At 41.4% G+C, this 26,813-nt stretch overlaps 1 protein-coding gene and 1 long non-coding RNA gene across 3 annotated transcripts in view; both read left to right on the top strand.

Annotated features, from left to right (window-relative positions):
- Positions 1-26,813, top strand: part of AGBL1 (AGBL carboxypeptidase 1) — a 798,761-nt gene that overhangs the window by 487,346 nt on the left and 284,602 nt on the right. The gene's annotated exons all lie outside the window — the stretch shown is intronic.
- LOC144576780 (uncharacterized) lies at positions 338-15,973 on the top strand. Of its 2 annotated transcripts, XR_013519268.1 has the most exons (4): positions 338-527; positions 2,620-2,747; positions 4,677-4,807; positions 5,419-15,973. It is a non-coding gene; the product is annotated as an uncharacterized LOC144576780 (long non-coding RNA). The 2 variants fall into 2 exon arrangements; XR_013519267.1 differs by having other exon boundaries at positions 338-2,747.

A 26,813-nucleotide genomic window follows, 5' to 3' on the forward strand; every position in this document is an offset into this window, starting at 1 on the left:
CCTTGTTCTATTGTTTTCATGGTACTTAGCACCTTCAGACACTTTTAGAAATCATATTCTTATTTAGCATTTGTGTAGTCTGCTTTTCCTTTACTAGAATTATGTGTTTCTAAGGAGATTTTGGTATGCTGCTACTCTGATGGAGTGCTGATAAAACAGGTTTGAAAGGAGCCTTGATTTGTAGTGTTTGCCAATCCCTCTGGTGTAAATATTCCTATCATGGCCAGTTTCAGGCTACCATTGTGACATCGTTGAATGTGACATCAGGAAAAATATGCAAAATTGACTATTGAGCTGGCCTGAGCAGCTTCCATCACATAATTGGTCCCCGTTACCTAGAACAGTGTCAGCTCCAATGAAGGAATGGAGTGGAAAAAACAGATGTCATGTAATCGACTACGAGCATAAGAAGAAAATGTTTTGTGGGCAAAGAGGAGGGACAATTAGAGATACCTTTAAGGGCCTATTGGAGGCTTCTTTCTGAAGCTGGCAACCAAACTGAGTGTGGAGTTAACCTGGCAGTGAAGGTAGTTTACAGAGAATGAGCAAAGTGGTTCTAAGATGAACAAAGAAAACTAGAGTGGTGAGAGTTCATGGCATGGCAGCTTGGATAAAATGATTAGGATACCAAGACGATTGGCTTTTAGAAGAGCTTTTAGGACTAGACTGTCAAATGTCTTGAATGATGTATTTTTGTTGTTGTTGTTGTTGTTTTGAGACGGAGTTTCACTCTTGTTACCCAGGCTGGAGTGCAATGGCGCGGTCTCAGCTCACCACAACCTCTGCCTCCTGGGTTCAGGCAATTCTTCTGCCTCAACCTCCCGAATAGCTGGGATTACAGGCACATGCCACCGTGCCCAGCTAATTTTTTGTATTTTTAGTAGAGACGGGGTTTCACCATGTTGACCGGGATGGTCTCAATCTCTTGACCTCGTGATCCACCCGCCTCGGCCTCCCAAAGTGCTGGGATTACAGGCTTGAGTCACCGCGCCCGGCCTTGAATGATGTATTAGGCAGTACGCTGAGGGTGATTGAGAGTTGCTGAGGAAATCTAAAAGTGAGAATAATTCCAGCAGATTTGCCTTCTAGATGCCTCTGCCAGGAATGAGGGAGATTAATTCTAGCATTGGAGGTAGAGTAGAGGGCCAGGGAGACTAAAAACAAACTATTGACTAAAAACCAGTCTAGGAAAAGGCGAGCTGAGGGACTGTGGTAAGACTAGAGTGGAGGAATGAGATATGGGAACACATCTGAGGGCTCTGTAGGAGTAGATTTGATGCAGGTGGTGTCCGATGGGATCTGGGGTAAGGAGGAAGAAGGTAAGATGATTATGAGATGATTTGATGGTTTCTGTGGCTTTCACTAAAATAGGTAGCACAAATTGCAGGAACAGATGGGGAGGAAATGAAAAATACTCCCTGTGATATGCTGAACCTGAGAAGGCCACATGCCATCCAGGTGGAGAGGGCACAGTGGTGAAGGCAATAAACCTTCGCTTTTGTGGACTTTGAAGCAATCTGACCTGAATGTAACAGCACTGGGGCTCAGGTGCACCTCTGGACAGCCAGAGTGGGTGCAAAGACATTGACTGACATGTTAAGAAGACTCAAAACTACTCAAAGCCACTGTTAGAAGTGCAGGTTTTATGTTGTGGAGAGAGGTTAAAAAAATAGATTTAAAAGTCAACAGCATATATAACAGTCCTGGAAGCAGATGGAAACTCAAGGAAAGATTGTTGTAAAATGAAAAATTAATAGAGATGACAATTTTGGGGCCATACACACATTAATGGGGGGCATCAATATAAAAAAAGATGTCAATAAGAAAGGAAAAAAATACTCTCATAGAAGTGGAAGGTAAAGCACAGAAGAGAAGACTTTCAAGAGGTCAGGGCAGGGAGATTAAACTGATTAGAATAGCAATTATCACAATACATTAAAATGAAGATGGACCGGGAGCCATGGTTCACACATGTAATCCTGCCACTTTGGGAGGCCAAGGCAGAGGGATCACCTGAGGTCAGGAGTTTGAGACCAGCCTGGCCAACATGGTGAAAATCCATCTCTACTAAAAGTATAAAAATTAGCCAGGCATATTGGCTCATGCCTGTAATCCCAGCTACTTGGGAGGTGGAGGCAGGAGAATTGCTTGAACCCAGAAGGCAAAGGTGGCAGTGAGCTGAGATCATGCTACTGCACTCCAGCCCGGGCAATAGCGAGATTTTACTTGGAAAAAAAAATGAAGATGGAAAACTTGTCATAGGGTTAGATTGGTGGACGTTGTGTGATATTGCTATAGAGGTTGAACTGTACAAATTGAGGAGGGCAGAATAATAAAATGGGAAAGGAGAAAACAATGAGCAAGCAGAGGACAGTGTCTCCAAAATGCCTGATCAATGGGCAAATATAGAACTAGACAGCTCTTGTCTGATTTTGTTATTGATTTAACTTGCTGTTGACCCTGGCACAGCTTTATCCTGTGCCTACATAATGTCGAGTCACTTGATGTTTCTATAGAGTCATAAATTTGGAAATATTGTTATAGTTGGCTTCACCTAGACAAAATATTTGGTTGACCAATTAATTTTTACCATTCACCGGTCACTTTGTCACATTTCAGGTATATACTTTGCTTGTCTATCTCTACCCCTCAATTTTCTCCTCCTTTTGTAAATTATACTTCAATCAAGTTGACTCAAAAAAAATGGAAAGAAATCACAAGGGCTAGTCCTGTGTCCTTAGCCCACAGTAAGTATTGTGGAAAAGCACCTTTGCTGCTTTGTCTATCTCTTCTGCCTCTTCTGTCACCAGGAGCGATTGCTTGCTGGTAGAACAGAATTTGTGTTGTAATAATGCTTTACCGTTATAAAAATTATGATCACCTTTCCAGTTTAAATGTTACCTTGCCTCCTTTCACCTTCACTCTCTGCTCACATGTAAAAATCTATTCCTTAAGGCCCTTCTTAGCCTTAGCAAACTGCCTTTGGCCTGACTTCACCTTTGATCTGTGATTTCTAATTGCATTCTATAAGGGGTCCTGCTTTTAGACAATTTATTGACCCTTTGACAGGAATTTGGACTAGTGTCATTCGACAGAGTTGATGTTTTCTGCAGTCTGACAGATGTTTGGGTTTCAGAGTCGATAGCCAACAATAATGTCCTTGTGACCTTTGATCGTGACCTTTTCCTTTTGCTTTAAGGAGACCAGACACATGAGATTAGAAAGAACTGTCAAAATTGGCTTTCTTCCATTCAACAGGAGAAACGATGCCTCTGACTAAATTCAGAAAGGTTTACATTAAAAATATAAAACTCTTTAGTACAGAATTGAGCATGAAATTCTCCCTGTCTACAAATCAATTGTATGTATCTAAAATTCTGTAATTTATGATAAGCTCTGACAATTGGTGCTATAAGTGCTATTATCAAAATTTAGTCCAATTGGTAAGACTATGGTATAATCAAAACTGTGATCATGGGTAACATTTTTAATTTTAATTATATTTTTTATTTAAATTAAAATACCTTTCCATTTCTGTAGCTCTGACATAAGTATGTTTATACATTAGGAAGACAGTATAAGATTGCTGTTTCATAGTTCAGAAGTGATAAATAATGGTAATTCTGTATGATTCAACTTTATACACACACACACACACACACACACACACACACACACCCCACCAGCCAGTGGGGGGAGAGAGGTTTTTTCTTAAAATGCAAGTACCTTGCAACAGAAGTTTGATAGAAAAGTGTTGATTTGCCATTTCAAAAACAAAACATGTTATTGCTATTTGATCAATGATTATACAATATTAGTAGAATAATGTTAATTGAGGACTTCCTGTGGGTGAAATATTTTATTTAATTATAGCATTTCTATAAGGTAGACACTGAGCAGGGCTTCCCACTATATTATACTTCCATCTAAGATTTAACGTTTCTCATACATGTCTCGGAAACTGTATGACCAACGAACAGAAATGCTCTTAATTCCAAACTGTGTAGGATGCTACTAAGTTTGACATCAGAGAAGATAATTTAAATAAAGAAACAGGAGGCCACACCCATGTCTGCCTAGTCTTGCCTTTAAATAATTGCCTGTTTGGTTAAGAATGACTAACTTCTTGGTGCTATGGCTTCTTATTAGTAAGCCGTTAGGATGAGGCTAAGATGATTTAAAGACCTCTCCCCACTTTAGATGGGGCTCATTACGTTCATGACACAGGCAGGTCTACTAAGGTGAATAAAGCAAACGGAGCCAAAATATGTTTCTCCAGGTTTCATCCCAGGGCCACCCTCATCAGACTTATTTGGGGCTTTTATGAAAAATACAGATTTCTGGGCTCCAGCTCCAGACCTACTAATTGAAAATCCTTAGGGATGGGGCTTAGGGAATCTGCATTTAACTAGCTTTTCCAAAAGCCTGGTATTTATTTCGTTAGTACTATATAGATGAATATTTGTGTAATATGTATAGTGCTACTAATTCTTAGGCATCTCAAATTTGAGAACTGCTAAACCAGTGAGTATGGTAAGCTGTGCAGATTTATTTGACACTAGACTCCCCTCCTTACTGCACTAGAAAATGGGAAAGTGGATCATAGACTGATCGCCTGAAATCTCTGGTAAAGACGTGGAATTTTTCTAAGACGCCCGTGTTTGTCCTCGTTACAGAACCTCCACGGATCCTGCTATGTCAGGCACATCCCTGCTTTGCTGGACCCTCTGGCACTGACTCCTTCTCTTGGGCTTCGAGTTCTGCTCCTACTTTGTGGTTTCTCCTCCTCTCAGAACCCAGAACAAAGGTAGACAGGAAGTATCAGTAGAGATCATTTAGGTTGTAAAATATTTTTAAAAATGACTTTCAGTTCAGAAAATTTTGTAGGCCCTCCTGTAATGAGGACCCCCAGGGGTCTGTGGCCAGAGCATTGAGGTTCAAACCTCTTCATTCACTCATTCATTTGAAAGCCAATATATTTATCAAGTGCCAACTACGAGTGAGGTACCATCCTAGGCCCAAGGGATATTTATTATCAATTGTAACATCAAACATATAATAAGTATTCAATATCTCTTTTTTTAATAGACGTGACAGGGAGTCTACTACAATGCCTTTAATTTACCAGTGACCCATCTACACCTGGTGTGTGCGCTAAGGTCAAAGATCACTTACTAATATGGAAGAGCCTTTGCAGATCTAACTCCTGGCTTCCACTTCTTCCCTTTCTCCATGCCTCGTTCTCTCTTTTAATATCCTAAAACAAAACGAAAAGTTCAGTGGGAAGTAGTAAAGTTCAGATTCCATTAGCTTTTGATAATCGCTTTTCCTTGGGGAGAAAAATTACATTTTTGGGTGACCTTTTTAGTTAATTCAAAGCTGGGAGAAAATCACCCTTAGTGTCTTTTCCATTAATAGGTAATTAGATGCTGCTGGTCACCGTGGTCCTATGAGGTGGGCCGTGCTGTGAGAGTGAAGAGGCAGAATATGGCACTCATCCTTTTGACCTCTGATTCCAGACCCTGGGCCACAGGGGCCAGTAAAAGAATGAAATCAGTAAGCAACAACTCAGACTGTGACAAGCAGTGAAATAGATACAACACCCAGGGCAGAGAAGGCTCACTGCGTACCTGAGAATTAGGGAAGGCCTCTCAAAAGAAGGAAACTGGATTGAACCTCAAATAATATATGTCTAAGCTTCAAAGGAACTGAGATGTACATGCACATGCAGAGAATGGGCAACCTTGATTTCTGCAAGAGTTTACTCCTGGCTATTCCTAAAACAGAGTTCAGTCATATTTCTGCTATCGGGACCCAGTCTTTTCTGATGAAGCACTTTCCAGACTCACTAGTGTTAGCCACATAACTATTCTTCCAGACATGCTGGGTGAAGACGGATCTCAGAGCATTTTTATTAAAACAGTGTGGTCTCCAGTAATATCACTTATTTGTGAGTTTCGCAGATGGAAGGGGTCCACAAAATTGGTGGTGTCAGGTACAATTCCCATAAGTAGAAGATGAAAAGAAAGATCCATGAGGTCACATCCAGTCTGTCTCTGGAGGATCAGGGCAGGAGGATTTCGGGATGTGTTTATTTTCTAGCACTCTGTCCAGCTCAGCCTTACATGTTTACGTTGATATAGCACCTTTCCTCAAAGGAAATGACTTCACTCATGGAACATGGAAGGTCATTTGAAATTTGAGTTACATAGAGAAGCAATAAACCTCACCCTATCAGGAGGTTGCACTGCGACTTTGTGAATGATCCTTTGTGGATTGCACCCCATCACTCCCACTTACCTGCTTGCCTGTGTGAGATTTTGTTTGCTGTTCCACACTTGCCTGCATGCTGGCCTCTCATCTCCTCCCAGACAGCTCCTTTGGCTTCCCCAGTGACCTTAATTATCACCTCATCAAGGATGCATATTTAGTGCTTTTAATCTGTCCCCAGAAATCAATCTATCCTCTGCATGCATTACTTTTGTTTAACCCTTTCATCAATTTCCTACCTTGCTCTGGTACATTTCTACTTTCTGGTTTGAAGTGATTTGGAAATAATCTATCTTCTCATTAGAGCCTCGTGAAAAGGAACTTTGCAACCTGCCAGCTATGTGATTTTTTCACCTCTGAAAGTGAACTTCGAAATGATATTAGCTCCTTTTTTTTTTTTTGCTATTACATTGCATGACTGGTCTAAATCCAACTCGCCGCCTGCATGTCTCTCTTCACATCTTCTTTTCAAGTCGGTTGTGTGCTTTGAATATTTCCCTTCAAAGGGAGGGGCTGCTCTTTCCCTCCAGTTAAATCTCTCTTTATTATTTTCTGCTCTCGTAGCTATTGCTGCTAAGTTCCCCTGCATCTCTCCTCCCTCTTTCCTGGAATTTCAACCCTTTCTATTTGGAATCAGTTGAGAGTTTTTTTTGTGTGAGGTCGTCTTTGCACTTTGGCCATGAATATAGATGATACTTTGACCAAAGGTAACAACTGTGCTTGCAGATTTCATTTGGTTATAGGGCTCTGCTTTTACATCTTTCTATATTGTTATAATATGCTGATCAAGGATGGCTCCTCTGCTGTAGAATTCAGGGGTGCCAACTGGGAAAGTGGAATGAGTACAGGCTTTGGATTCAACAGATCCGGGTTCAAATCCTTGCTCTGCCGTTACCAGCCCAGGATTTTGTGTTAGTTAAATAAAGATACTATAACAAACTATTATAAACAGGATGTCTTGGAAAAACGCTTACTGCCTCATGGATCTGGAAGGCAGAAGTCACATTCCACATTTCCTGCCTAGTTGCTGGTTAGTCGCCGGCAATCTGTGACAGTCCTTGCCTTGTAGCTGCATCTCTCCAATCTCTGCCCCTGTCTTCACTGGCCCATCTTCTCAGTGTATCTCTGTGCCTCTCCTCTTCTTGAAAGGATAATAGTCATTGGATTTCAGGCTCACCAAAATCCAGTATATCTTGAGATCCTTAATTACCTCTGGAAAGACCTTATTTCCAAGTCGGCTCACGTTTACCGGTACTGGGATTTAGGACTTGGAGATATCTTTTGGAGGGATACAAATACAGCCTTAGTCAAGTTATTTATTCTCTCTCACCCTCTGTTTCCAGAATAGTTGTTGAGAGAAATAAATCATAAAATGTTTGGAAAGCTTCTAGCATCATGGCAGGCCTATAGTAAGTGATCAATAAATATTAATTCCCATTTCCAAAACTTCCATTACTTCATTGGTAGGACATTTTAGAAAACAAATATAGTCTTGTTTTACAGACTAGGGTATTTTTAAAGGTCTAGTGCTGCATCACTATGTGTAAATTGGAAACCAGCCTCCCCCTAAATAATTCATCTGGAAGACAAAATTGAAAACTTTGCTAAGTAAGGGGTCGGCTGAGCGTGGTGGCTTGTGCCCGTAATCCCTGCACTTTGGGAGATAGAGGCAGGCTGATAATCTGAGGTCAGGAGTTTGAGACCAGCCTGGGCAACATGGAGAATGTCGTCTCTACTAAAATTATAAAAAAATTAGCTAGGGTGGTGGTGGGCACCTTAATCCCAGCTACTCAGGAGGCTGAGTCAGGAGAATTGCTTGAACTTGGGAGGCAGAGGTTGCAGTGAACCGAGATGGCACCGTTGTACTCCAGCCTGGGTGACAAGACTGAGACTTCATCTCAAAACACACACAAAAAAAATGAAACTGGCCATTTGGGCAGACACCAAGCTAGCTGCAGCAGCTTTCTTTTTCACACTGCAGTGGCACCTGGAATGCCAGCAAGACAGAACCATTCGCTCCCCTGGAAAAGGGGCGGAAGCCAGGGAGCCAAGAGTTCTAGCTCAGTGGATCCCACCCCACAGAGCCCAGCAAGCTAAGATCCACTGGCTTGAAATTCTTGCTGCTAGCACAGCACTCTGAGCTCGACCTGGGACACTCAAGCTTGAGGGGGTGCACCATTACTCAGTAAATGCCATTACTGAGGATTGAGTAAGTGGGTTTTCCCCTCACAGTGTAAACAAAGCCACCAGCAAGTTTGTACTGGGTGCAGCCCACCACAGCTTGGCAAAGGTGCTATAGCCAGACTGCCTCTCTAGATTCCTCCTCTCTGGGTAGGGCATCTCTGAAAGAAAGGCAGTAGCCCCAGTCAGGGCTTATAGATAAAACTCCTATCTCCCTGGGCCAGAGCACCTGGGGGGAAGGGGCGACTGTGGGTGCAGCTTCAGCAGACTTAAACATTCCTGCCTGCTGGCTCTGATGAGAGCAGTGGATCTCCAAGCACAGCACTTGAGCTCTGCTAAGGGACAGACTATCTCCTCAAGTGGGTTCCTGACCCCCATGCCTCCTGACTGGGAGACACCTCCCAGCAGGAAACAACAGACACCTCATACAGGAGAGCTCTGGCTGGCATCTGGTGGGTGCCCTCTGGTACGAAGCTACCATAGGAAAAAACAGGTAGCAATCGTTGCTGTTCTGGAGCCCCTAATGGTTATACCCAGGCAAACAGGGTCTGGAGTGGACCCCAGCAAACTACAGCAGAGGGTCCTATTAGAAGGAAAACTAAAAAACTAAAAGGAATAGCATCAACATCAACACAAAGGACGTCCACCCAGAAACCCCATATGAAGGTCACCACCATCAAAGACCAAAGGTAGATAAATCCACAAAGATGAGAAAACGTCAGCACAAAAAAGGCTGAATATTCCAAAAACAAGAATGCCTGTTCTCAGCCAAAGGATCACAAATCCTTGCCAGCAAGGAAATAGAACTGCATGGAGAATGAGTTTGATGAATGGACAGAAATAGTCTTCAGAAAGTGGGTAAAAACAAACTCCTTCAAGCTAGATGAGCATGTCCTAACCCAGTGCAAGGAAGCTAAGAACCTTGAAAAAAGGTTAGAGGAATTGTTAACTAGAATAACCAGTTTGGAGAAGAACATAAATGACCTGATGGAACTGAAAAACAGCATGAGAACTTCATGAAACATACACAAATATTAATAGCTGAATCGATCTAGTGGAAGAAAGGATATCAGAGATTGAAGACCAACTTAATGAAATAAAGCGTGAAGATGAGATTAGAGGAAAAAGAATGAAAAGGACTGAACAAAGCCTCCATGGAATGTGGCACTATGTAAAAAGACCAAACCTACGTTTGATTGGTGTACCTGAAAGTGACGGGGAGAAAGGAGCCAAGCTGGAAAACATGCTTCAGGATATTATCTGGGAGAACTTCCCCAACCTAGCAAGACAGGCTAGCATTCAAATTCAGGAAATACAGAGGACACCACAAAGATACTCCGCAAGAAGAGTGACCCCAAGACAAATAATCATCAGATTCACCAAGGTTGAAATGAAGGAAAAAATGTTAAGGGCAGCCAAAGAGAAAGGTCAGGTTACCCACAAAGGGAAGCCTGTCAGACTAACAATGAATCTCTCTGCAGAAAGCCTACAAGTCAGAAGAGAGTGGGGGCCAATATTCAACATTCTTAGAAAAGATTTTCAACCCAGAATTTAATATCCAGACAAACTGAGCTTCATAAGTGAAGGAGAAATTAAATGCTTTACAGACAAGGAAATGCTGAGAGATTTTTGTCACCATCAGGCCTGCCTTAAAGGGAAAACCAGTACCAGCCACTGAAGAAACATACCAAATTGTAAAGACCATAGACACTATGAAGAAACTGCATCAACTAATGGGCAAAACAACCAAATAGCATCATAATGGCAGGATCAAATTCACACATAACAATACTAACCTTAAATATAAATTGGCCAAATGCCCCAATTAAAAGACACAGACTTGCAAATTTAAAGAGGCAAGACCCATTGGTATGCTGTATCCAGGAGACCAATTTCACCTGCAAAGACACACATAGGCTCAGAATAAAGGAATGGAGGAATATTTACCAAGCAAATGAAAAACAAAAAACAGCCAGGGTTGCAATTCTAGTCTCTGATAAAACAGACTTTAAACTAACAAAAATCAAAAAAGACAAAGAAGGGCATTATATAATGGTGAAGGGATCAATGTAACAGGAAGGGCTAACTATCCTAAATATAATATGCACCCAATACAGGAACAGCCCACTTTTTGATGGTTTTTTTTTTCTTGTAAATTTGTTTTTTATTTTATTTAGCTTTTTTTTTTTTTTGAGACAGAGTTTCGCTCTTGTTACCCAGGCTGGAGTGCAATGGCACGATCTCAGCTCAGCGCAACCTCCACCTCCTGGGTTCAAGCAATTCTCCTGCCTCAGCCTCCTGAGTAGCTGGGATTACAGGCACGCGCCACCACGCCCAACTAATTTTTGTATTGTTAGTAGAGACGGGGTTTCACCATGTTGACCAGGATGGTCTCAATCTCTTGACCTCGTGATTCACCTGCCTCGGCCTCCCAAAGTGCTGGGATTATAGGTGTGAGCCACCACGCCCGGCCTTTTTTTCTTGTAAATTTGTTTAAGTTCTCTGTAAATTCTGGATATTAGCCCTTTGTCTGATGGGTAGATTGCAAAAATTTTTCCCCTTCTGTTGGTTGCCGGTTCACTCTGATGATAGTTTCTTTTGCTGTGCAGAAACTCTTAAGTTTAATTAGATCCCACTTGTCTATTTTGGCCTTTGTTGTCAGTGCTTTTGGTGTTTGAGTTATGAAGTCCTTACCCAGGCCTATGTCCTGGATGGTATTGTCGAGGTTTTCTTCTGGAATTTTTATGGTGTTAGGCCTCATGTTTAAACAAGCAATGGGGAAAAGTATTTGCTATTTAATAAATGGTATTGGGAAAACTGGCTAGCCATGCAGAAACCTGAAACTGGATCCCTTCCTTACACCTTATACAAAAATCAACTCTAGATGGGAGACACACATTCTATACCAGCAATCATCGACCATTTTGGCACCAAGGACTGGTTTTGTGGAGGACAATTTTTCCACAGACTGGGGTGGGCCATAGTTTTAGGATGATTCAAAGGCACTATTTACTGTACACTTTATTTTTTATTAATATTACATTGTAATATATTATGAAACAATGATACAACTCACCATGATATAGAATTGGTGGGAGCCCTGAGTTCATTTTCCTGCAACTAGACTTTTGCATCTGGAAGTGATGAGAGACAGTGACAGATCATCAAGCATTAGATTCTCAAAAGGATCGTGCAACCTAGATCCTTACAGAGTTCTAGGAGCTGCGTTTGGACATTCCAGAGTGAATGGGAGTATATGCTGTGATGAGAAATACCTGGCTCTAAAACGAAAATGGAGCTATCTAACAGAATGGTTGTCAATGCGTGCATTCACCTTACAGAGTTAAACTGGTGTGTGTATGCAGCAGTTTGGAAACCCTTTCTGTGAAGAATCTAAAAACGGACATTTCCAGCCAAGTGCACAGTTCACGATAGGGTTCGCACACCTGTGAGAATATAATGCCACTGCCGATCTGACAGGAGGTAGAGTCAAACAGTAATGCGAGCGATGGGATTGCAGTGCTCCACTCGCCTCCTGCTGTGTAACACGGTTTCTAACAGGCCTTGTGCTGGGATCAGTTGGGGACCCCTGTTGCAGACAGAAGGAATGGCAAGTGCAAAGCAGGACTGTCAGGGTGTGTAAGGCAGTGGGGTATGGACAAGGGTTTGGAGGAGGCAGGAGCTCGATCATGTAGAGCCTGGTTGGCCAGGGTTGGGATTGGGTCCTCACAAGTGCTGGGTGGGATCCAGTGTGGCTGACAGAACACAGCGTTGGAGGGCAACGGCTGCTGCTAACTGTGATTCAGAAGGGCAGCCTGCAGTGTGAACTGAGACAGCTGCGGCTGGTTCTCCACACACTGTGACAGTTGTCTAGGATATGCAGAACTTTTGCCTCCTTTTTCAACTCTAGGCTCTCTCTACTGCCGTTCTCTTTGTTCACTATTTAAACTGTCCTCCAACCATAGGAATGTCGCCAGCTCTGGATGCTTGTTCTTGCTCTTTTTATTTTAGTTTTGTTATCTGATAGAAGCAGACAGTAATATTCCAAGACACTTCTAGGAACCAGTATATGACAAGAGATGCATTTCACCCCGTCAGTTCCTCCAGCACAAATGACATGATAGTGCTTTTCTAAATAATTTTATAATAATTCTGAATCCTGGTAAGTGAGTTTGCTTCCACTGAGGGATACCATAATGCATACGCTTCTGTTGATTTTACTGTCCATTCACCTGAAACTAAATTCTAGTGGGCTTTGTTATGGTTCACCTAGAAGAGGCACAATTAGATGCACTTTCATTCTAGTCTCACAAACTGCTGTGCTAAATACTTTCATTAAAAACTATTTTCTCAAAGAATTAAAGCAAGCGTAAAAAATAAAACTAGGGGCCTTGTCATAAGAGAAAGAATAGAGATTGAGAGGAATGGGAGGAAGGGATACTGAGCGAAGAAAAGCTGAACAAAAACATGGAGGCCAGGCGCGGTGGCTCATGCCTATAATCCCAGCACTTTGGGAGGCCAAGGTGGGTGGATCACGAGGTCAAGAGATCGAGACCATCCTGGTCAACAAGGTGAAACCTCGTCTCTACTAAAAATACTAAAATTAGCTGGGCATGGTGGTACGCGCCTGTAGTCCCAGCTACTCGGGAGGCTGAGGCAGGAGAATTGCTTGAACCCAGAAGGCGGAGGTTGCAGTGAGCCGAGATTGTGCCATTGCACTCCAGTCTGGGTAACAACAGCGAAACTCCATCTCAAAAAAAAAAAAAAAAAACGCATGGAGAGTAAAAGAAGCACACACATATGTGGATAGCATCATCTAATTGTCCTATTATGAACTGTCCTATGTCAGAGCATGCTTGTCAAATTCTTCTGAACTTCTCTAGGCAGGCATAGAAAGGTAATATTCTAGTTCTCAGTACTGGCAAGTCACAATCAAGAGCAAGTCAGCTGAATGTTAGAAGTATGCATCTAGCTTATATTCATAGATCAAATGTAATACAACAGCACGTAACACTTACTAGCCTTTTAGTCAAGCTATTGGGCATGGAACACATTCAACATGCAGTAACATTTGTTGAGTATCTACAGTACACAGTGCCCTTGGTTTGGGTGGCGCTCCGTGGACTGGAAGATATATCTCCTGTCCTCCAGAAGTGTTCAATGTTGATTCTGAGTCATTTCCCATGGCCCTCACGTTTTCAGTTCTTCATATCTACTTTCTGGGAGGGTATTCTCAATTAAGTCCCAAAAGGCTGCAAATAAATTTAATTAAGGGTGGAAGTGCTGCCAGACAGTGGAGGAGTAGGGAGCCTGAGCTGCAGCCAGAAGGTGGAATAATCCACAAACTCAGGCGCGCACCCTTTCTTCCCTGGCAAATGCCTGGTGCACTCTTTGTTTTATTAAGGGACACTGCTGTGATGAGCCGACCTGGCCACAGGGTGTCACAACTGCCCCAGGGACTCCTCTACATACTAGGGAGGGAGACAAGGTCTAAAAGGTCAGATGCCAGCAGCTTGTCGTCGCCTCTCCTGCCCACGTGGCCAAGTGAGTCAGCCCTGAGTCAGCCCAGCTGTGCAAAAATCACCCAAAATGTCAGGGCTGCCAGGGCCTGACAGAATGCCTTCTGAACTGCTCACAAGGCTGTGTGTGGCTCTCAGTTTAATGGAGGGGATCGAAAGTTTGGCTGTCCCCGTGAGTGAGATGAGGGACTGGTGACAAACCTACCCCACACAGCAGGGGCCCCCTCAGAGGCCTCCAGTCATTGGACCAGGTTTGTTCCTGGAAGGGTTTGCATCATTTATTTGGAGAAGGACCAAGCAGGGACTCAAGAAGTGATGGTTTCAGTGTTGGTTTTGTTTCCTTCAAGTTGGGGCCCTTCAGCCACTGAATCCACAGAGCTGGGCCTCAGTTTCTCCATCTGTAAAACGAAGGTGAATCCTTTCAACTTTTAAACATTTATGCAGAATTGGCCATGTCTTATTTAGTTAGCCATTCCAATTTCTTTCTCTTTTTTTGGCTCTGACAGTCAGCCTTCAAAGTAGAAGATATTAGCCTTTTTTTTTTAAACAGACACAGAAACGGAGGCCCTGTGAGACTAACAAAAGGTAATCAAAAGGGAGTTAAGAGGAGACACTTTAACCCAGATCTGTCCAGATTAATCCCACTATAATTAGGGTGTTCAATTACAAACTATATATAAACCTCTGTGACTCCTGGGAACTGGGTTTTAGACAGGATCAGATGCAAGACACAGAGTCTTTTTTGAATAGTCTTATTTGAATAAGACTCATGAAAAGTAAATTCTGGATCTTTGGGATAGAAGCTAAGGGATATTTGCTAATCAAATGGTAGTAGCAAAATGGGTCAAGAATGGAAAACAGAAGAGAAACACATTTTAATAATACCCAACCAATATTTATTAAGTTTCTTCCCTGAAAAAGTTATTGTTTAGGGCAGCAAAAGGCAAGCAAGCCTTGAGGCAGCTGAGAATTCAGCCATGCCAGTATCCAAATGCAAATAAAAGGAAGAAAAAGTCACTGCAGGAATTCAATGAAGAATTGAATGAAGAAAACATAGCCCATTGGTGGAAGTTGGCAGGCACCAGGGAGAAGGTTTCAGTTGGGTCACAAAGAATAGTAGAGTATCAACAGATAATAACACAAAGGACGAACTAGCTGGGAGAAAGAAATGCAGGAAGAGAAGTTAGGAAAGAAAGGGTTGCATTTGATTGTTGGAAGACAGTGTATCAATTCCTCAAAGTCCTAAAGACAGAAAGAGCATTCAACTCAGCAATCTCATTACTGGCTGTCCATCTAAAGGAATAGAAATCATTCTATTATATAGACATACGCATATGTATGTTCATTGCAGCACTAGTCACAATAGCAACGATATGGAATCCACCTAAATGCCCATCAATGATAGACTGACTAAAGGAAATGTGGTACACATACACCATGGAATACTATGCAGCGGTAAAAAAGGAATGAGACCAGGCCCTTTGCAGGAATATGGATGGATCTGGAAGTCATTATCCCTGGCAGAACTAATGCAGTCACAGAAAACATAGCATGTTCTCACTTTAAGTAAGTGGGAGGGAAATAGTGAGAACACATGAGGGGAACAGCACACACTGGGGCTTTTTGGAGGCTGCAAGATCAGAGGAGGGAGAGGATCAAGATAAACAACTAATGGGTACTAGGCTTAATACCTGGGTGATGAAATAATCTGTACAACAAACCCCCATGACACAGTTTACCTATGTAACAAACCTGCACACATACCCCTGAACTTAAAAGTTATTTTTTAAGAAAAAAAAAAAAAAAAGGTTACCTTTGGAGAACAGTGAAGTGTGTTCTGTTGAAGTGAGTGTGTAAGGGATTCACTCCCTTGGAAAAGTTCATCTGAAATCGTATTGTAGAGAGCCTTCCTGAAAGACAATTTTGAGGTTGGTGGCTAATGGAGAACCAATAAGAGAGTGCTATATATACATATTTTTTTGAGACAGAGTCTCACTCTGTCACCCAGGCTGGAGTGCAGTGGCATGATTGCAGCTCACTGCAACCTCCATCTCCCGGGTTTGAGTGATTCTCCAACCTCAGCCTCTCAGATAGCTGAAATGACAGGTGCCTGACACCATGCCCAGCTAATTTTTGTATTTTCAATAGAGATGGAGTTTCACCATGTTGGCCAGGCTGATCTTGAACTCCTGACAGGTGATCTGCCCACCTCAGCCTCTCAAAGTGCTGAGATTACAGATGTGAGCCATCATACCCGGCCTGATAATGATTTTTATAAAGAAGTTTCTGCCTACTGTCTGGGGATGGATGTTGGACACAGGAGAGATTGGTAAAAGAGTCCTTAAAATAATCTGGTGGCAAAGGTGAGTATGAGGATGCGTTAGAGACACCAAGGTACAAATGTGAAGAGTTGGCCTCTGAATAAATACAAATTCTGGTGTACTGGAGACAGGGCAAAGAGATGGTGGAGGGTTTAAGCCTCAGTGGGAAAATGAAGGTGCTGTTAGGATAAGCAAAAACATCATAAGGAGTAGCAAATTCCAGAATATTAACAAGAAGAAATGTGTAAAGAGGAAAGAAGTATACAAATGGAACATTGGGAAGGATTTACGTAATGCCGTGAAAGAGAGAAAGTAAAGCTAATGAAAAAGAGAAACCACCAGCCGGGGTATATAGTTAGGATGGAAGAGAGTTCCTTGAGGAAAGCAGCAGGGTCAGTAGTGTCAGGGGCCCCAGGGATTGAGGAGGATTGAGACAAAGCCTTTGTAAGTGCCGTGATGATCGCTGTCTTCACATCTTTGCCATTTTCTCTGAACGTAGAGAAATTCTGTCTGTGCCTGTGTATTTGTAGACTCCAACACAGTGTCCCACTCATCAGAGGCACTCAGTGAATGTATGCTGAATGGAGAGAGGAAAACACAGACACAGGGCTGTTTAGGAGAGCTGGAGGCATGGAAACGAAGGTGTTAAAGAGGGAGTGCCTTCTGAGTCTTGCAGGGATCCTCTGTCTTTCCAAATAGTTCCAGGGAAAAGGAGGTTCTGGGCTAGTGCAGTCCTTCCAGACCTTGAACATGCATCAGAATCACCTGTAGGCTTGTGATATAGATTGCTGCCCCTGCCCGCCTCAGTTTCTGATTTGTAATAATAGGTCTGGGCCAGGTGGGGTGGCTCACACCTTTGATCCCAGCACTTTGCGAGGCTGAGGTGGGTGGATCATGAGGTCAGGAGTCCAAGACCAGTTTGTCCAAAATGGTGAAACCCCGTCTCTACTAAAAATACAAAATAATAATAATAATAATAATTAGCCAGGTGTGGTGGTGCATGCCTGTAATCCCAGATACTGGGGAGGCTGAGACAGAGAATTGCTTGAACCCAGGAGGCAGAGGTTTCAGTGAGCTGAGATCGTGCCACTGCACTCCAGCCTGGGTGACAGAGTGAGACTCAGTCTCAAAACAAAACAAAGTAATAGGTCTGAAATGAAGCCCCTACATTTTCATTCTAACGATGGTGTGAAGGCCACTGGTTCAGTGATCATGTGAAACTATCCCTGTATATTCAGTTAGAAGACCTAGTTTGAATCCCAACTCCTCTTATTTGTTGTTTGCCTTGAGATATTTCTCCATGCCTATTTTCTCAGATGCAAGACGAGGGTCTTACCTAGAACATAATTCTGAGATTCCATTTAACATACACTGACAGGCGCATTAAATGAAATCTCAGTACTTGTCTAAAACGTGTTTGTTGAACTATTTTTTTCTTTAAAAAATATTTTGAAATTTATTTTTAAATGTCTTCAGCTTCACTGAGGCACAGTTGACAAATATAATTTATACAGCATATTCAAGGTGTATAACATGATGTTTGATATACATTGGGAAAGGCTCATCACAATCAAGCTCATTATTATGTCAGTCACCTTATATTGTTAACTTTTTTGTGTGTCTGATGAGAACACTTAAGATCTGTTCTCAGCAAATTTCGGGTATACGGTAGCTTCTTGTTAACTAGTCACCATACTGTACATTAGGTCTTCAGAATCTAATGATTTTATAGCTGCAAGTTTATATCCTCTGACCAGCATCTTCCCATTTTCTCTACTCTTTGGCCACTGTAGCCATTCTACTTGGGTTCTATGAATTCGAGTCACTCAGTTTGTCTGGGCGAACAGGACATACAAATCCTAAAGGCAAGGTTTATCATGTTGCTTATACACAGTTAACCATCCCACCCAAACCCCACACATTCAGAATAAGAATAAAATAAGGCACGCTTTGAATCATACATGGATGTGTAATTTGCTTCCAATAAAAATGGAGATGAGGTTGCAGCTAGATAACCATTCAGCTTCGTCCAAGGTACAAAGGTTTAATTTTTTATGTTTGCATTTAGTCATTTTTATAGTACTGGCTTCTTGGCTCATTTCTGAATAAATCCAGGCAGCACTGAAACAAATGCCAAAGAAACAGAAAAAAAAAAACCTCTCAGAATTTCCCGTCCGTATTTATAGTGAGTTGACAGATATTGCATTTCCTTTATTTCAGGCCCTAATCAATTCATTGCTAAAAGGAAAAAAAGAGAGAGAACAAAACAGATGAAGAGGAACAATCTGTATGGGGCTTCTGGTCATTACCCTTCTGTTATAGCTCTCATTAGTAGAACTAATTAGCATTACATTAATAAATATAGGAATAGAAGATACAACAGCCAAAGCAGATGCTTATTGCAATTGCAGATATATTGCTGCCGTGTGCTTGTTAAATTCAGCATCTTTAATTCTGCAATGTGGTGTTTTGAAGAGGATGAAAGGGTTCTCCTCATATGAATCCTCCTTCTATGTGGTCAGGATGTAAGCCATAGGGTGAAGCAAAGTGGCCACATCTGTCCAGCTTCCTTTGTGTACAAGGATGATGACGGTGCTTTTGTGTCACTCCCTCAGGCATCATGAACCCAGATCCTTTGCATTCTAATCTTGCTCACCTCCTGACTGTTGGTGAGGGGGTGGCCCCAGCACTACAGAAAGAACCAGCCTATTCCATGATAGTTGCTCTGGAACTCAGCATTGATCGCTTGTGTCACTGTACTAACAGGGGCACCTGAAAGGCTCTGTCATTGATAATGGAACAGAGACCCAGACTGCAAAACAGATTCCACAGGCTGACTCCCACATGTAGAGGAGGGAAATTAAGGGCAATAGTGCTAAGGTGCAAAAGAGGGAGTGCTGTGCTTCTCAAAACATTAATCTTATGCAAAGAATCACCTGGACATTGTGTTAAAAAGCAGATTCTGGATCCAGGAGCTCCCATGGATGCAGGTGCTGCTGGTCCATGAGCCACTCTTAAGATGCATGTGTAGTGTTAGGGATTTCTTCTGCCAGCACAGTTGTGTGTGTGTGTGTGTGTGTGTGTGTGTGTGTGCTGTGTGTTTTGGCAGTTAATTTGCAAAAAAGGTTTTGCTAATGCTTCTGCCATTTTTTTGTTTCTTCCCTTTCTTGTCATTATAGATAATTTTTGCTTCAAACTAACCATACTTGATTCACTTACATAGTTCAGTTATTAACCAAAAAGCCTACAAAAGAAGGCTTTGTTAAAAAGAAAAAAAAAGATGATGAGATTTTATTATTCTCAGTAACTGTTTTCCAAAGTGATTTCACCATTTTACATTCTCACCATTAGAGTATGAGGGCTCCAATTTCCTCATGTCCTTGCCAATACTTGCTATTTTCTGTTTTTTTATTTTAGCCATCTCAATGGGTGTGAAGTGATATCTCCTAGTGATACTGATTTTGCATGCCCATTAGTAATTGAGCATTTACCTCACTTTATGTGTGCTGGATTATTTATACAGTTATGTATGTACATTATATATATATACACAAACACACACACAAAAATATTGTATTTATATATTAGTGTATATAATACAGTACAAAGATAGCATATACAGTATAAAACACCCCCTGAAATATGCTTTAAATGCAAGGAAGAAGTTCTAACATGTTTTTCCAAATATTTCAGAGAATGATCATTTTTACTTCCTTGGCATTAATTCATCCCACTTAGAAAATACCTATATAAAGAACCATCAAAATTTAAAATAAAAATTCTGCTAAAGAGCAGAGATTCTAATATTCTTTCAGCAGTATTTATTTATTGAGAGTTCACTGTATATGAAGCGTTCTAAGTACTTTCCAGCATACAAAGTGCATAAAAGACAATCCATGATGTCAAATGTTACGATATATATATTATTTCATAAACATAAACATAAACATAAACATAAACATAAACTCTTGATAGAGTTTTTTTATTTTAAATAAGCAGCAGGTGACCATATTACATAAAAAAGTCATGGTGCAACCAAACACAGCAAAAATAATATGATATGTCTTAATGATACAGCAATAAATAATGTGTTTACAAGAAACCATAAAAGCTAAATTCTTTCTATTCAATATCACACAACCCAGCTTTTTTAAAAAACTGTACCTCTTCTTTGTAACTATTAAGTGGTAGTCAGATAATCTATTCTATTGTAAGAATTCAAACTGTAAAGACAAAGAATTTTGAAAGCAACTATAGAGAAAAGATAGATTCTGATAAATCCGTCGTAAAAAATAAAAATATGCTAGGAGACCGCTACTTTAGAGAAATTCACACAAACTGGTTGAAGCTAATATAACTGAGAAGACCGGGCAATAAGAATGCTCCGTATCATTTGTATTATGTTTCCCTGTTTGTTTTTTCTCTCTTTAAATAGCATAATCTCTAAAAGATTTTATTTTCTTTAAATTGTCTCTATAAATGCTGATTTAACAAGAGATGGCATGTTCCAGTTTGTGTACCTTCATGGTGTCTAAAAAGAGCCCCACTAGATCCATATTGAGAAACTAGGATATTCTGCATAAACAAAACTGATAAAATTGTTCTGTGAATTAGGAGAAAAGTAATTTTTATCAGATTTGTAATGATGTATACTCATTTAAGGAACTGTGGAAAAGAGAAAAGAATGAGTTCCTCCTATTTTCTTAAGACTAAAAGAACTAGAGTTTACCCATAATTTCTTGTCTTGCCCTATTTTGGGATGGCAGGGGATATAATCATTTCTTCTTTCCTCTCCTCCTCCTCCTCTTCCTTCTCCTCTTCCTCCTCCTCCTTCTCATTGCTGTGTCATTATTAAGGGCAAAATACTGCTGCCTTGAACTGTGATTCAGGTTGCTGTGGAGGTAACTTAGAGGAATAGCTCACTGTTTTGGCTGTTTGAAGGCTAATGGAACAGACTCAGCTCAGCATGTGACATTCCTGCCTGGCTGGTCATTTAAGGGTTCCTGATGTATTTGAGAGTTGTTCTTCATCTTTACTCCAGGAAAAGTAGGTGTGCTGGGGCTAGGAGTAAATACAGCTTTTGTGGGGCTTTCGTCTGATAATACTTGGGAGCTCTTCTGCAAGAAAAAGATTACATACTACAAATATAAAAGTAGTGACAAAAGTGAATACTTTGAGGGACAAAAGATATAACACATCACATAGGTAAACATGCTGCCACATTCCAACATGGAAGTAAAAAACATAATTTATTTCAAGCGTCGTGTCTCATTCCTCTCTCCTCTCGGTGCCAACTGCCAAAGGACTTATTTCAGTAGAACTCCTGGCCCTAACTTTTGTGTCCCAACATTGGGTGAGTCAGCAGAGTTGAAGGTAGGAGAGTTATTAGAAGCTTTTCCTGCACTGGGATGGTAGCAATGATTTAATGACACATCGGATTCACTATGAACCACATAAATGGGTACCACTCACCGTGAACTAAATAGCCCTAAATCATCTCCTTCTAAGTGTAATGCTCAAAATGTCCAGGAACACTGCCTTACTACATGAGGGGACTGGAAAAGTGGCAGGATCAGAGAGAGAGAGAGAGCACATTGTTAATCCATTGCTATTAAAATACCCACGTCTACAAATCTTATAACACTAAGGCCCTGGAAGGAGCCTGTTAGCAAGGGCCCATGAAACCTCACCTTCTTTAGTTTCTTAATAAATATATCTCCACTGATGCTCTGTTTCAGAGACATTTTATGGATGTCTATTCAAATAAGTCAATTTTCACCATTTCATCTGAACAATTTTACAGGAATAATGATTTCACAGGACATTTTGAAACATTCCAATTTAAAACATACAGAGAAGACAGGAGAAGAGGGGACATGAGAAAAGTATTCTTTAATTCGTCAAGATAGTTTTCTTTTTTTTTTTCCCGAGAAGACAGGAGAAGAGGGGACATGAGAAAAGTATTCTTTACTTCATCAAGATAGTTTTCTTTTTTTTTCCCGAGAAGACAGGAGAAGAGGGGACATGAGAAAAGTATTCTTTAATTCATCAAGTTAGTTTTCTCCTTTTTCCCGGAACATTTCCTACATTAAAAAAATCCTATTAAGACAGAGAGTAAAACTTTTCCCTTATAAAATACATTTTAAAACAAATTCATCATTGCATCCTCTCTGTGAGGGCATTATTAGATTACTGAATCATTGTGAGTCAGAAATTTTTAATCTTATCATATTGGCTTATAGCTTTGCATGGAACTACGACTCTCATATATATATCTAGAAAGGCAGGAGAAGATTACCTTCTTCAATACATTTAGCTGAAACACTGTGACACCACCTATGATGACTCAAAGGCACAATTCAGTTGTTTCCTTCATTCAATAAATATTTACCAGTGCCAATTATATATAGGGCTCTTGTTGGACCTAAGGTGGATTTAGAGATTTATAAGACACAGACCCCGTCTTCAAGGAGCTCAGAACTGTTTTTAGGCACAACCAGGAATATATACAAGTAACTACAATAAAAATGCGGGTGACAAGTTGCCATAAAGAACTGTGAAAATTCTGAAGTATGAGAGCAGCATCCAATCATTTGTTTGATGACAGAGGATGAAAAACATATTTGGTACCTGCCCTCACAGTGTTTGTAATCTAGTGATGAAGATGCACATTACACAACTCAGGACATACACAAATATGTAACCTATGAATTGTGATGTGTTATGAAAAAATAGACAAGAGGCAATGAAAGAGGGTCCTGATGAGAATATTGGAGGGTCATGAAAAGTGTGAGAAGGTGGCACGTCAGGGAAAGCTGAGTGCTGAGGAGGAATGACCTGAGTAAGGGAGGATAACGAGGGACGTTTCAGGCAGAGAGACTCACAAGTGGGAAAGGCGCTAAGGAAGAAGACGGCTTGATGAACTGAAAAAACAGATGAAGGTGAATGAGGCTGGGACACGGGGAGTGAGGGTGGGAGAAGATAGTTCAGAGAGGAGGAGCAGAAGCTAAACTGTCGCGGAACTTAAAGACATGTTAACAATTCTGTGCTATGGGAAATCTTTGGAGCTACAGAAATAAGTGTACATTACTTATGTACAACAGAAAGTATGGATTGGAAGCAGAAAGCAGTACTAGCAAAGGCTTCTGGGGTCATCCCAGGGAAAGAGGGTGGCTTGGACTGGGGCAAAAGCAATGAGGGTGGCAGGAATGTTGGTGGTAAGAAGCATTCAGATTTTGCTGGTAGAATCAACAAGACTTGGATATGGCTTGAATGGGGAGAAGGAACGAGAAGGAACACACCAAACTGTTTGCTTTTATATTGTAATCTGAAGTTTGTCATGAGACCGTAAGTTCTTTGAGGCAATGGACATGTTTTCTGCCTGATCTGTGCTTTTTATAGCATCAAAGAGGTAGCTGGTGGTGGGCAAATATAATTTGCGATTTGTTTTGCCAGGTAGAAAATATAGTTTCTCTCTCTTTCTGGTCCTCAGGGCTCTCTTGTTCTTTCCACCGCTGTGTATTTGCTTCCTGATAGGACCTCAGAGGAAGAACAGAAAAAAAAAATCCTTTGTACCTCATGCTTCAGGACTACATCTTTCAAGTTGGCACAGGCTAGAGACCAAGAATTGCTCCTTTCCTTTTGAAAAAATCCTACAATGGTGTCTACCTTACAGGGGCTATTCAAGATGGTAGCGGTTGGTAGCCCAGTTGAGTTAAAGAAATATGATAGTACAGCAGTTGGTATCCATTCTGTTTTGTGTAGTGACCAGGTGGATATGCCTTTAAAATGTCTTCATATGGCTGGGCACAGTGGCTCAAGCTTGTAATCCCAGCACTTTGGGAGGCCGAGGCGGGTGGATCACAAGGTCAAGAGATCGAGACCATCTTGGTCAACATGGTGAAACCCCGTCTCTACTAAAAATGTAAAAAATTAGCTGGGCCTGGTGGCGCGTGCCTGTAATCCCAGCTACTCAGGAGGCTGAGGCAGGAGAATTGCCTGAACCCAGGAGGCGGAGGTTGCGGTGAGCCAAGATGCCGCCATTGCACTCCAGCTTGGGTAACAAGAGTGAAACTCTGTCTCAAAAAAAAAAAAAAAAAGTCTTCATATGGCCGGGCGCGGTGGCTAACAACTATAATCCCAGTACTTTGGGAGGCCGAGGCTGGTGGATCACGAAGTCAAGAGATCGAGACCATCTCGGTCAACATGGTGAAACCCCGTCTCTACTAAAAATACAAAAAGTTAGCTGGGCATTGTGGCGTGTGCCTGTAATCCCAGCTACTCAGGAGGCTGAGGCAGGAGAATTGCCTGAACCCAGGAGGCAGAGGTTGCAGTGAGCCGAGATCATGCCCATTTCAGGACCAGGAGTGCTGCATTTGGGTTGCCATCGTATTGTCACTCTATCTTAAGGGGAAGCAGGTATGAGTAGGGAGTGCTGAGGACCAAGCAGTTGCTCTGGTGGGGTCTTTGGACTTGGTGGACGGCCACAGCTGAGGTAGCATTCTCCTTTAGCTCCAAGACTCCTGGCAGCCCCACAGTTTTGTCCTTCACATGCAGCTTCAGCGTCTAAGCAATCCAAATAGAGATCTCGCCTTAAGAGGAGGCCAGGATGACTTAGAGGGGAGATGAGGAACTTCTGACAGTAAGAAGAAAATGTCAGTTACCTAACCATAGAATTGACATCTCATCACCTTCACTGTATTCTAACGGTTAGAAGAGGTAAACATGACTGTATTTGTCAGCTATTGCTGAGTAACAAATTACTGCAAAACATACAGGTGTAAAACACCACATATATTATCTCATAGTTTCTGTTTGTCTGAGTCTGAGTGTGGCTCAGTTGGATCTCTGCTTCCAGGACCTTTCATAGGCTGCCATCCATATGTCAGCTCATCTGTAGTCATCTCAAGATTCAACTTGGTAGCAATCCACTTCTAAGCTCCCTCCATGCTTGGCAGGATTCAGCTTCTTACTCTCTGTTGGCTGGAGGCCACTCTATTCTTGCCAGATGGGCCTTTTGCTTCATCGATGGTACAGCTCACTTCATCCATCTAGGCAAGCGAGAAGTCAATAGAGTATGAGTAAGGTGGAAGTCAGTCTTCAGTTACCTAACCATAGAATTGACATCTCATCACCTTCGCTGTATTCTAATGGTTAGAAGCCGGTCGCTAGTTGCAGACCACACTCAAGAAAAGGGTGTTACACAAAGGCACAAGTACAGGAGACAGAGAGCACTGAGGGTCATTTTGGAAGGTTGCCTGCCACACTAACTTTGCACTAGATCTACCTGCAAATATTAAAACTGTTGTAGTACAGTGAAGGAAGAGCAGGTGTTTCTTTGGTAAGTTTTCTTCACTAAGTAGCTTCCCTTCTACATAGCAGAAGCTCCAAAGCATTAGTCTGGTATAACTGATCCAGGATCAGATTAATATGGTGGTCCAAGAAAGAGTCTGGTGGCCAAATGTGATTTCAGTGGACTCAAGTTATTTACTACTTAAAAAAAATATTATGGAGGCCATGCATCTTCTGTACAACATCCTCTCCGAATCCTACTTTTTCCCTCCCATCTACTTAACTCATAAACTACACCAGAGTTGCTCTGAAATTGCTGTCTTCCTATCTCCCCCAGATGACTTTCCGGGTCTTTTGTTCTTTTTTCCATCTCTAGATGACAAATGTCCACTGACAAAATCTGGCTGTAGCTCAGAAATGATCTGGCAACTACTGATCCCTCTTTGGGGAGTGGAGGAGGGGAATGACCTGAGCAGAAAAAGCAAGTTCTCTTTAGCAGGCAGGGAAGGAGGAAAGCTGGGAAACCCACGTATATGAATATTTTCAGCCTCGTCACATTACGTTCATTGGGTGCAGGTTTTATCTCTGTAACCAGACAGCAAACTCCTTGAAAGCTTGTCCTTATCTTCGGCTTTCTTATATATCCCAACAGCATATGTGGGACTGAGCTTTGCAGAATGGATGGTGTGTGTACTGGGCTGTGACATTTTTTCCAGTGGACTGGTGTGATTGAAAGAGATAATGTGTCTGAAAGTGCAGTATAAATTGTAACACTCTATATACATGTCATAGTTGTTATTGTTCCTATCACCATCATCATCATCATCCTCTAGCACATCTTTTATGCACCATCTGCAAAAATAGGCTTTTCCTAGATGAATGCTCCACCTAGGCCGTTAGGATTTAAGTTCAGCAAAATAAACAAATTCCTTCCAAAGATACATTTATGTGTCATTCCTAGGCTTTTAAAATCCGGAATTATGAATAGAATGATATGAGAATATCACATATTATGGCATGAATGTTTCTAAATGTTATACTTTTTTGATTGGGAGAGCAATCAGATATATTTTATAAAATTTAGAAATAGAAATGAGATAATAAAATAGAAGAAACCATGGTTAATATTTTACCACATTTCTTTCCATCCTTGTATGTGTGTGTATTAATATATAATACATACATACACAGATTTGTATATATATATAGTTATGGGTATAAAGATTTTATG

The sequence above is a fragment of the Callithrix jacchus genome, chromosome 6 (assembly GCF_049354715.1).
Source record: "Callithrix jacchus isolate 240 chromosome 6, calJac240_pri, whole genome shotgun sequence".
NCBI lineage: Eukaryota > Metazoa > Chordata > Mammalia > Primates > Cebidae > Callithrix > Callithrix jacchus.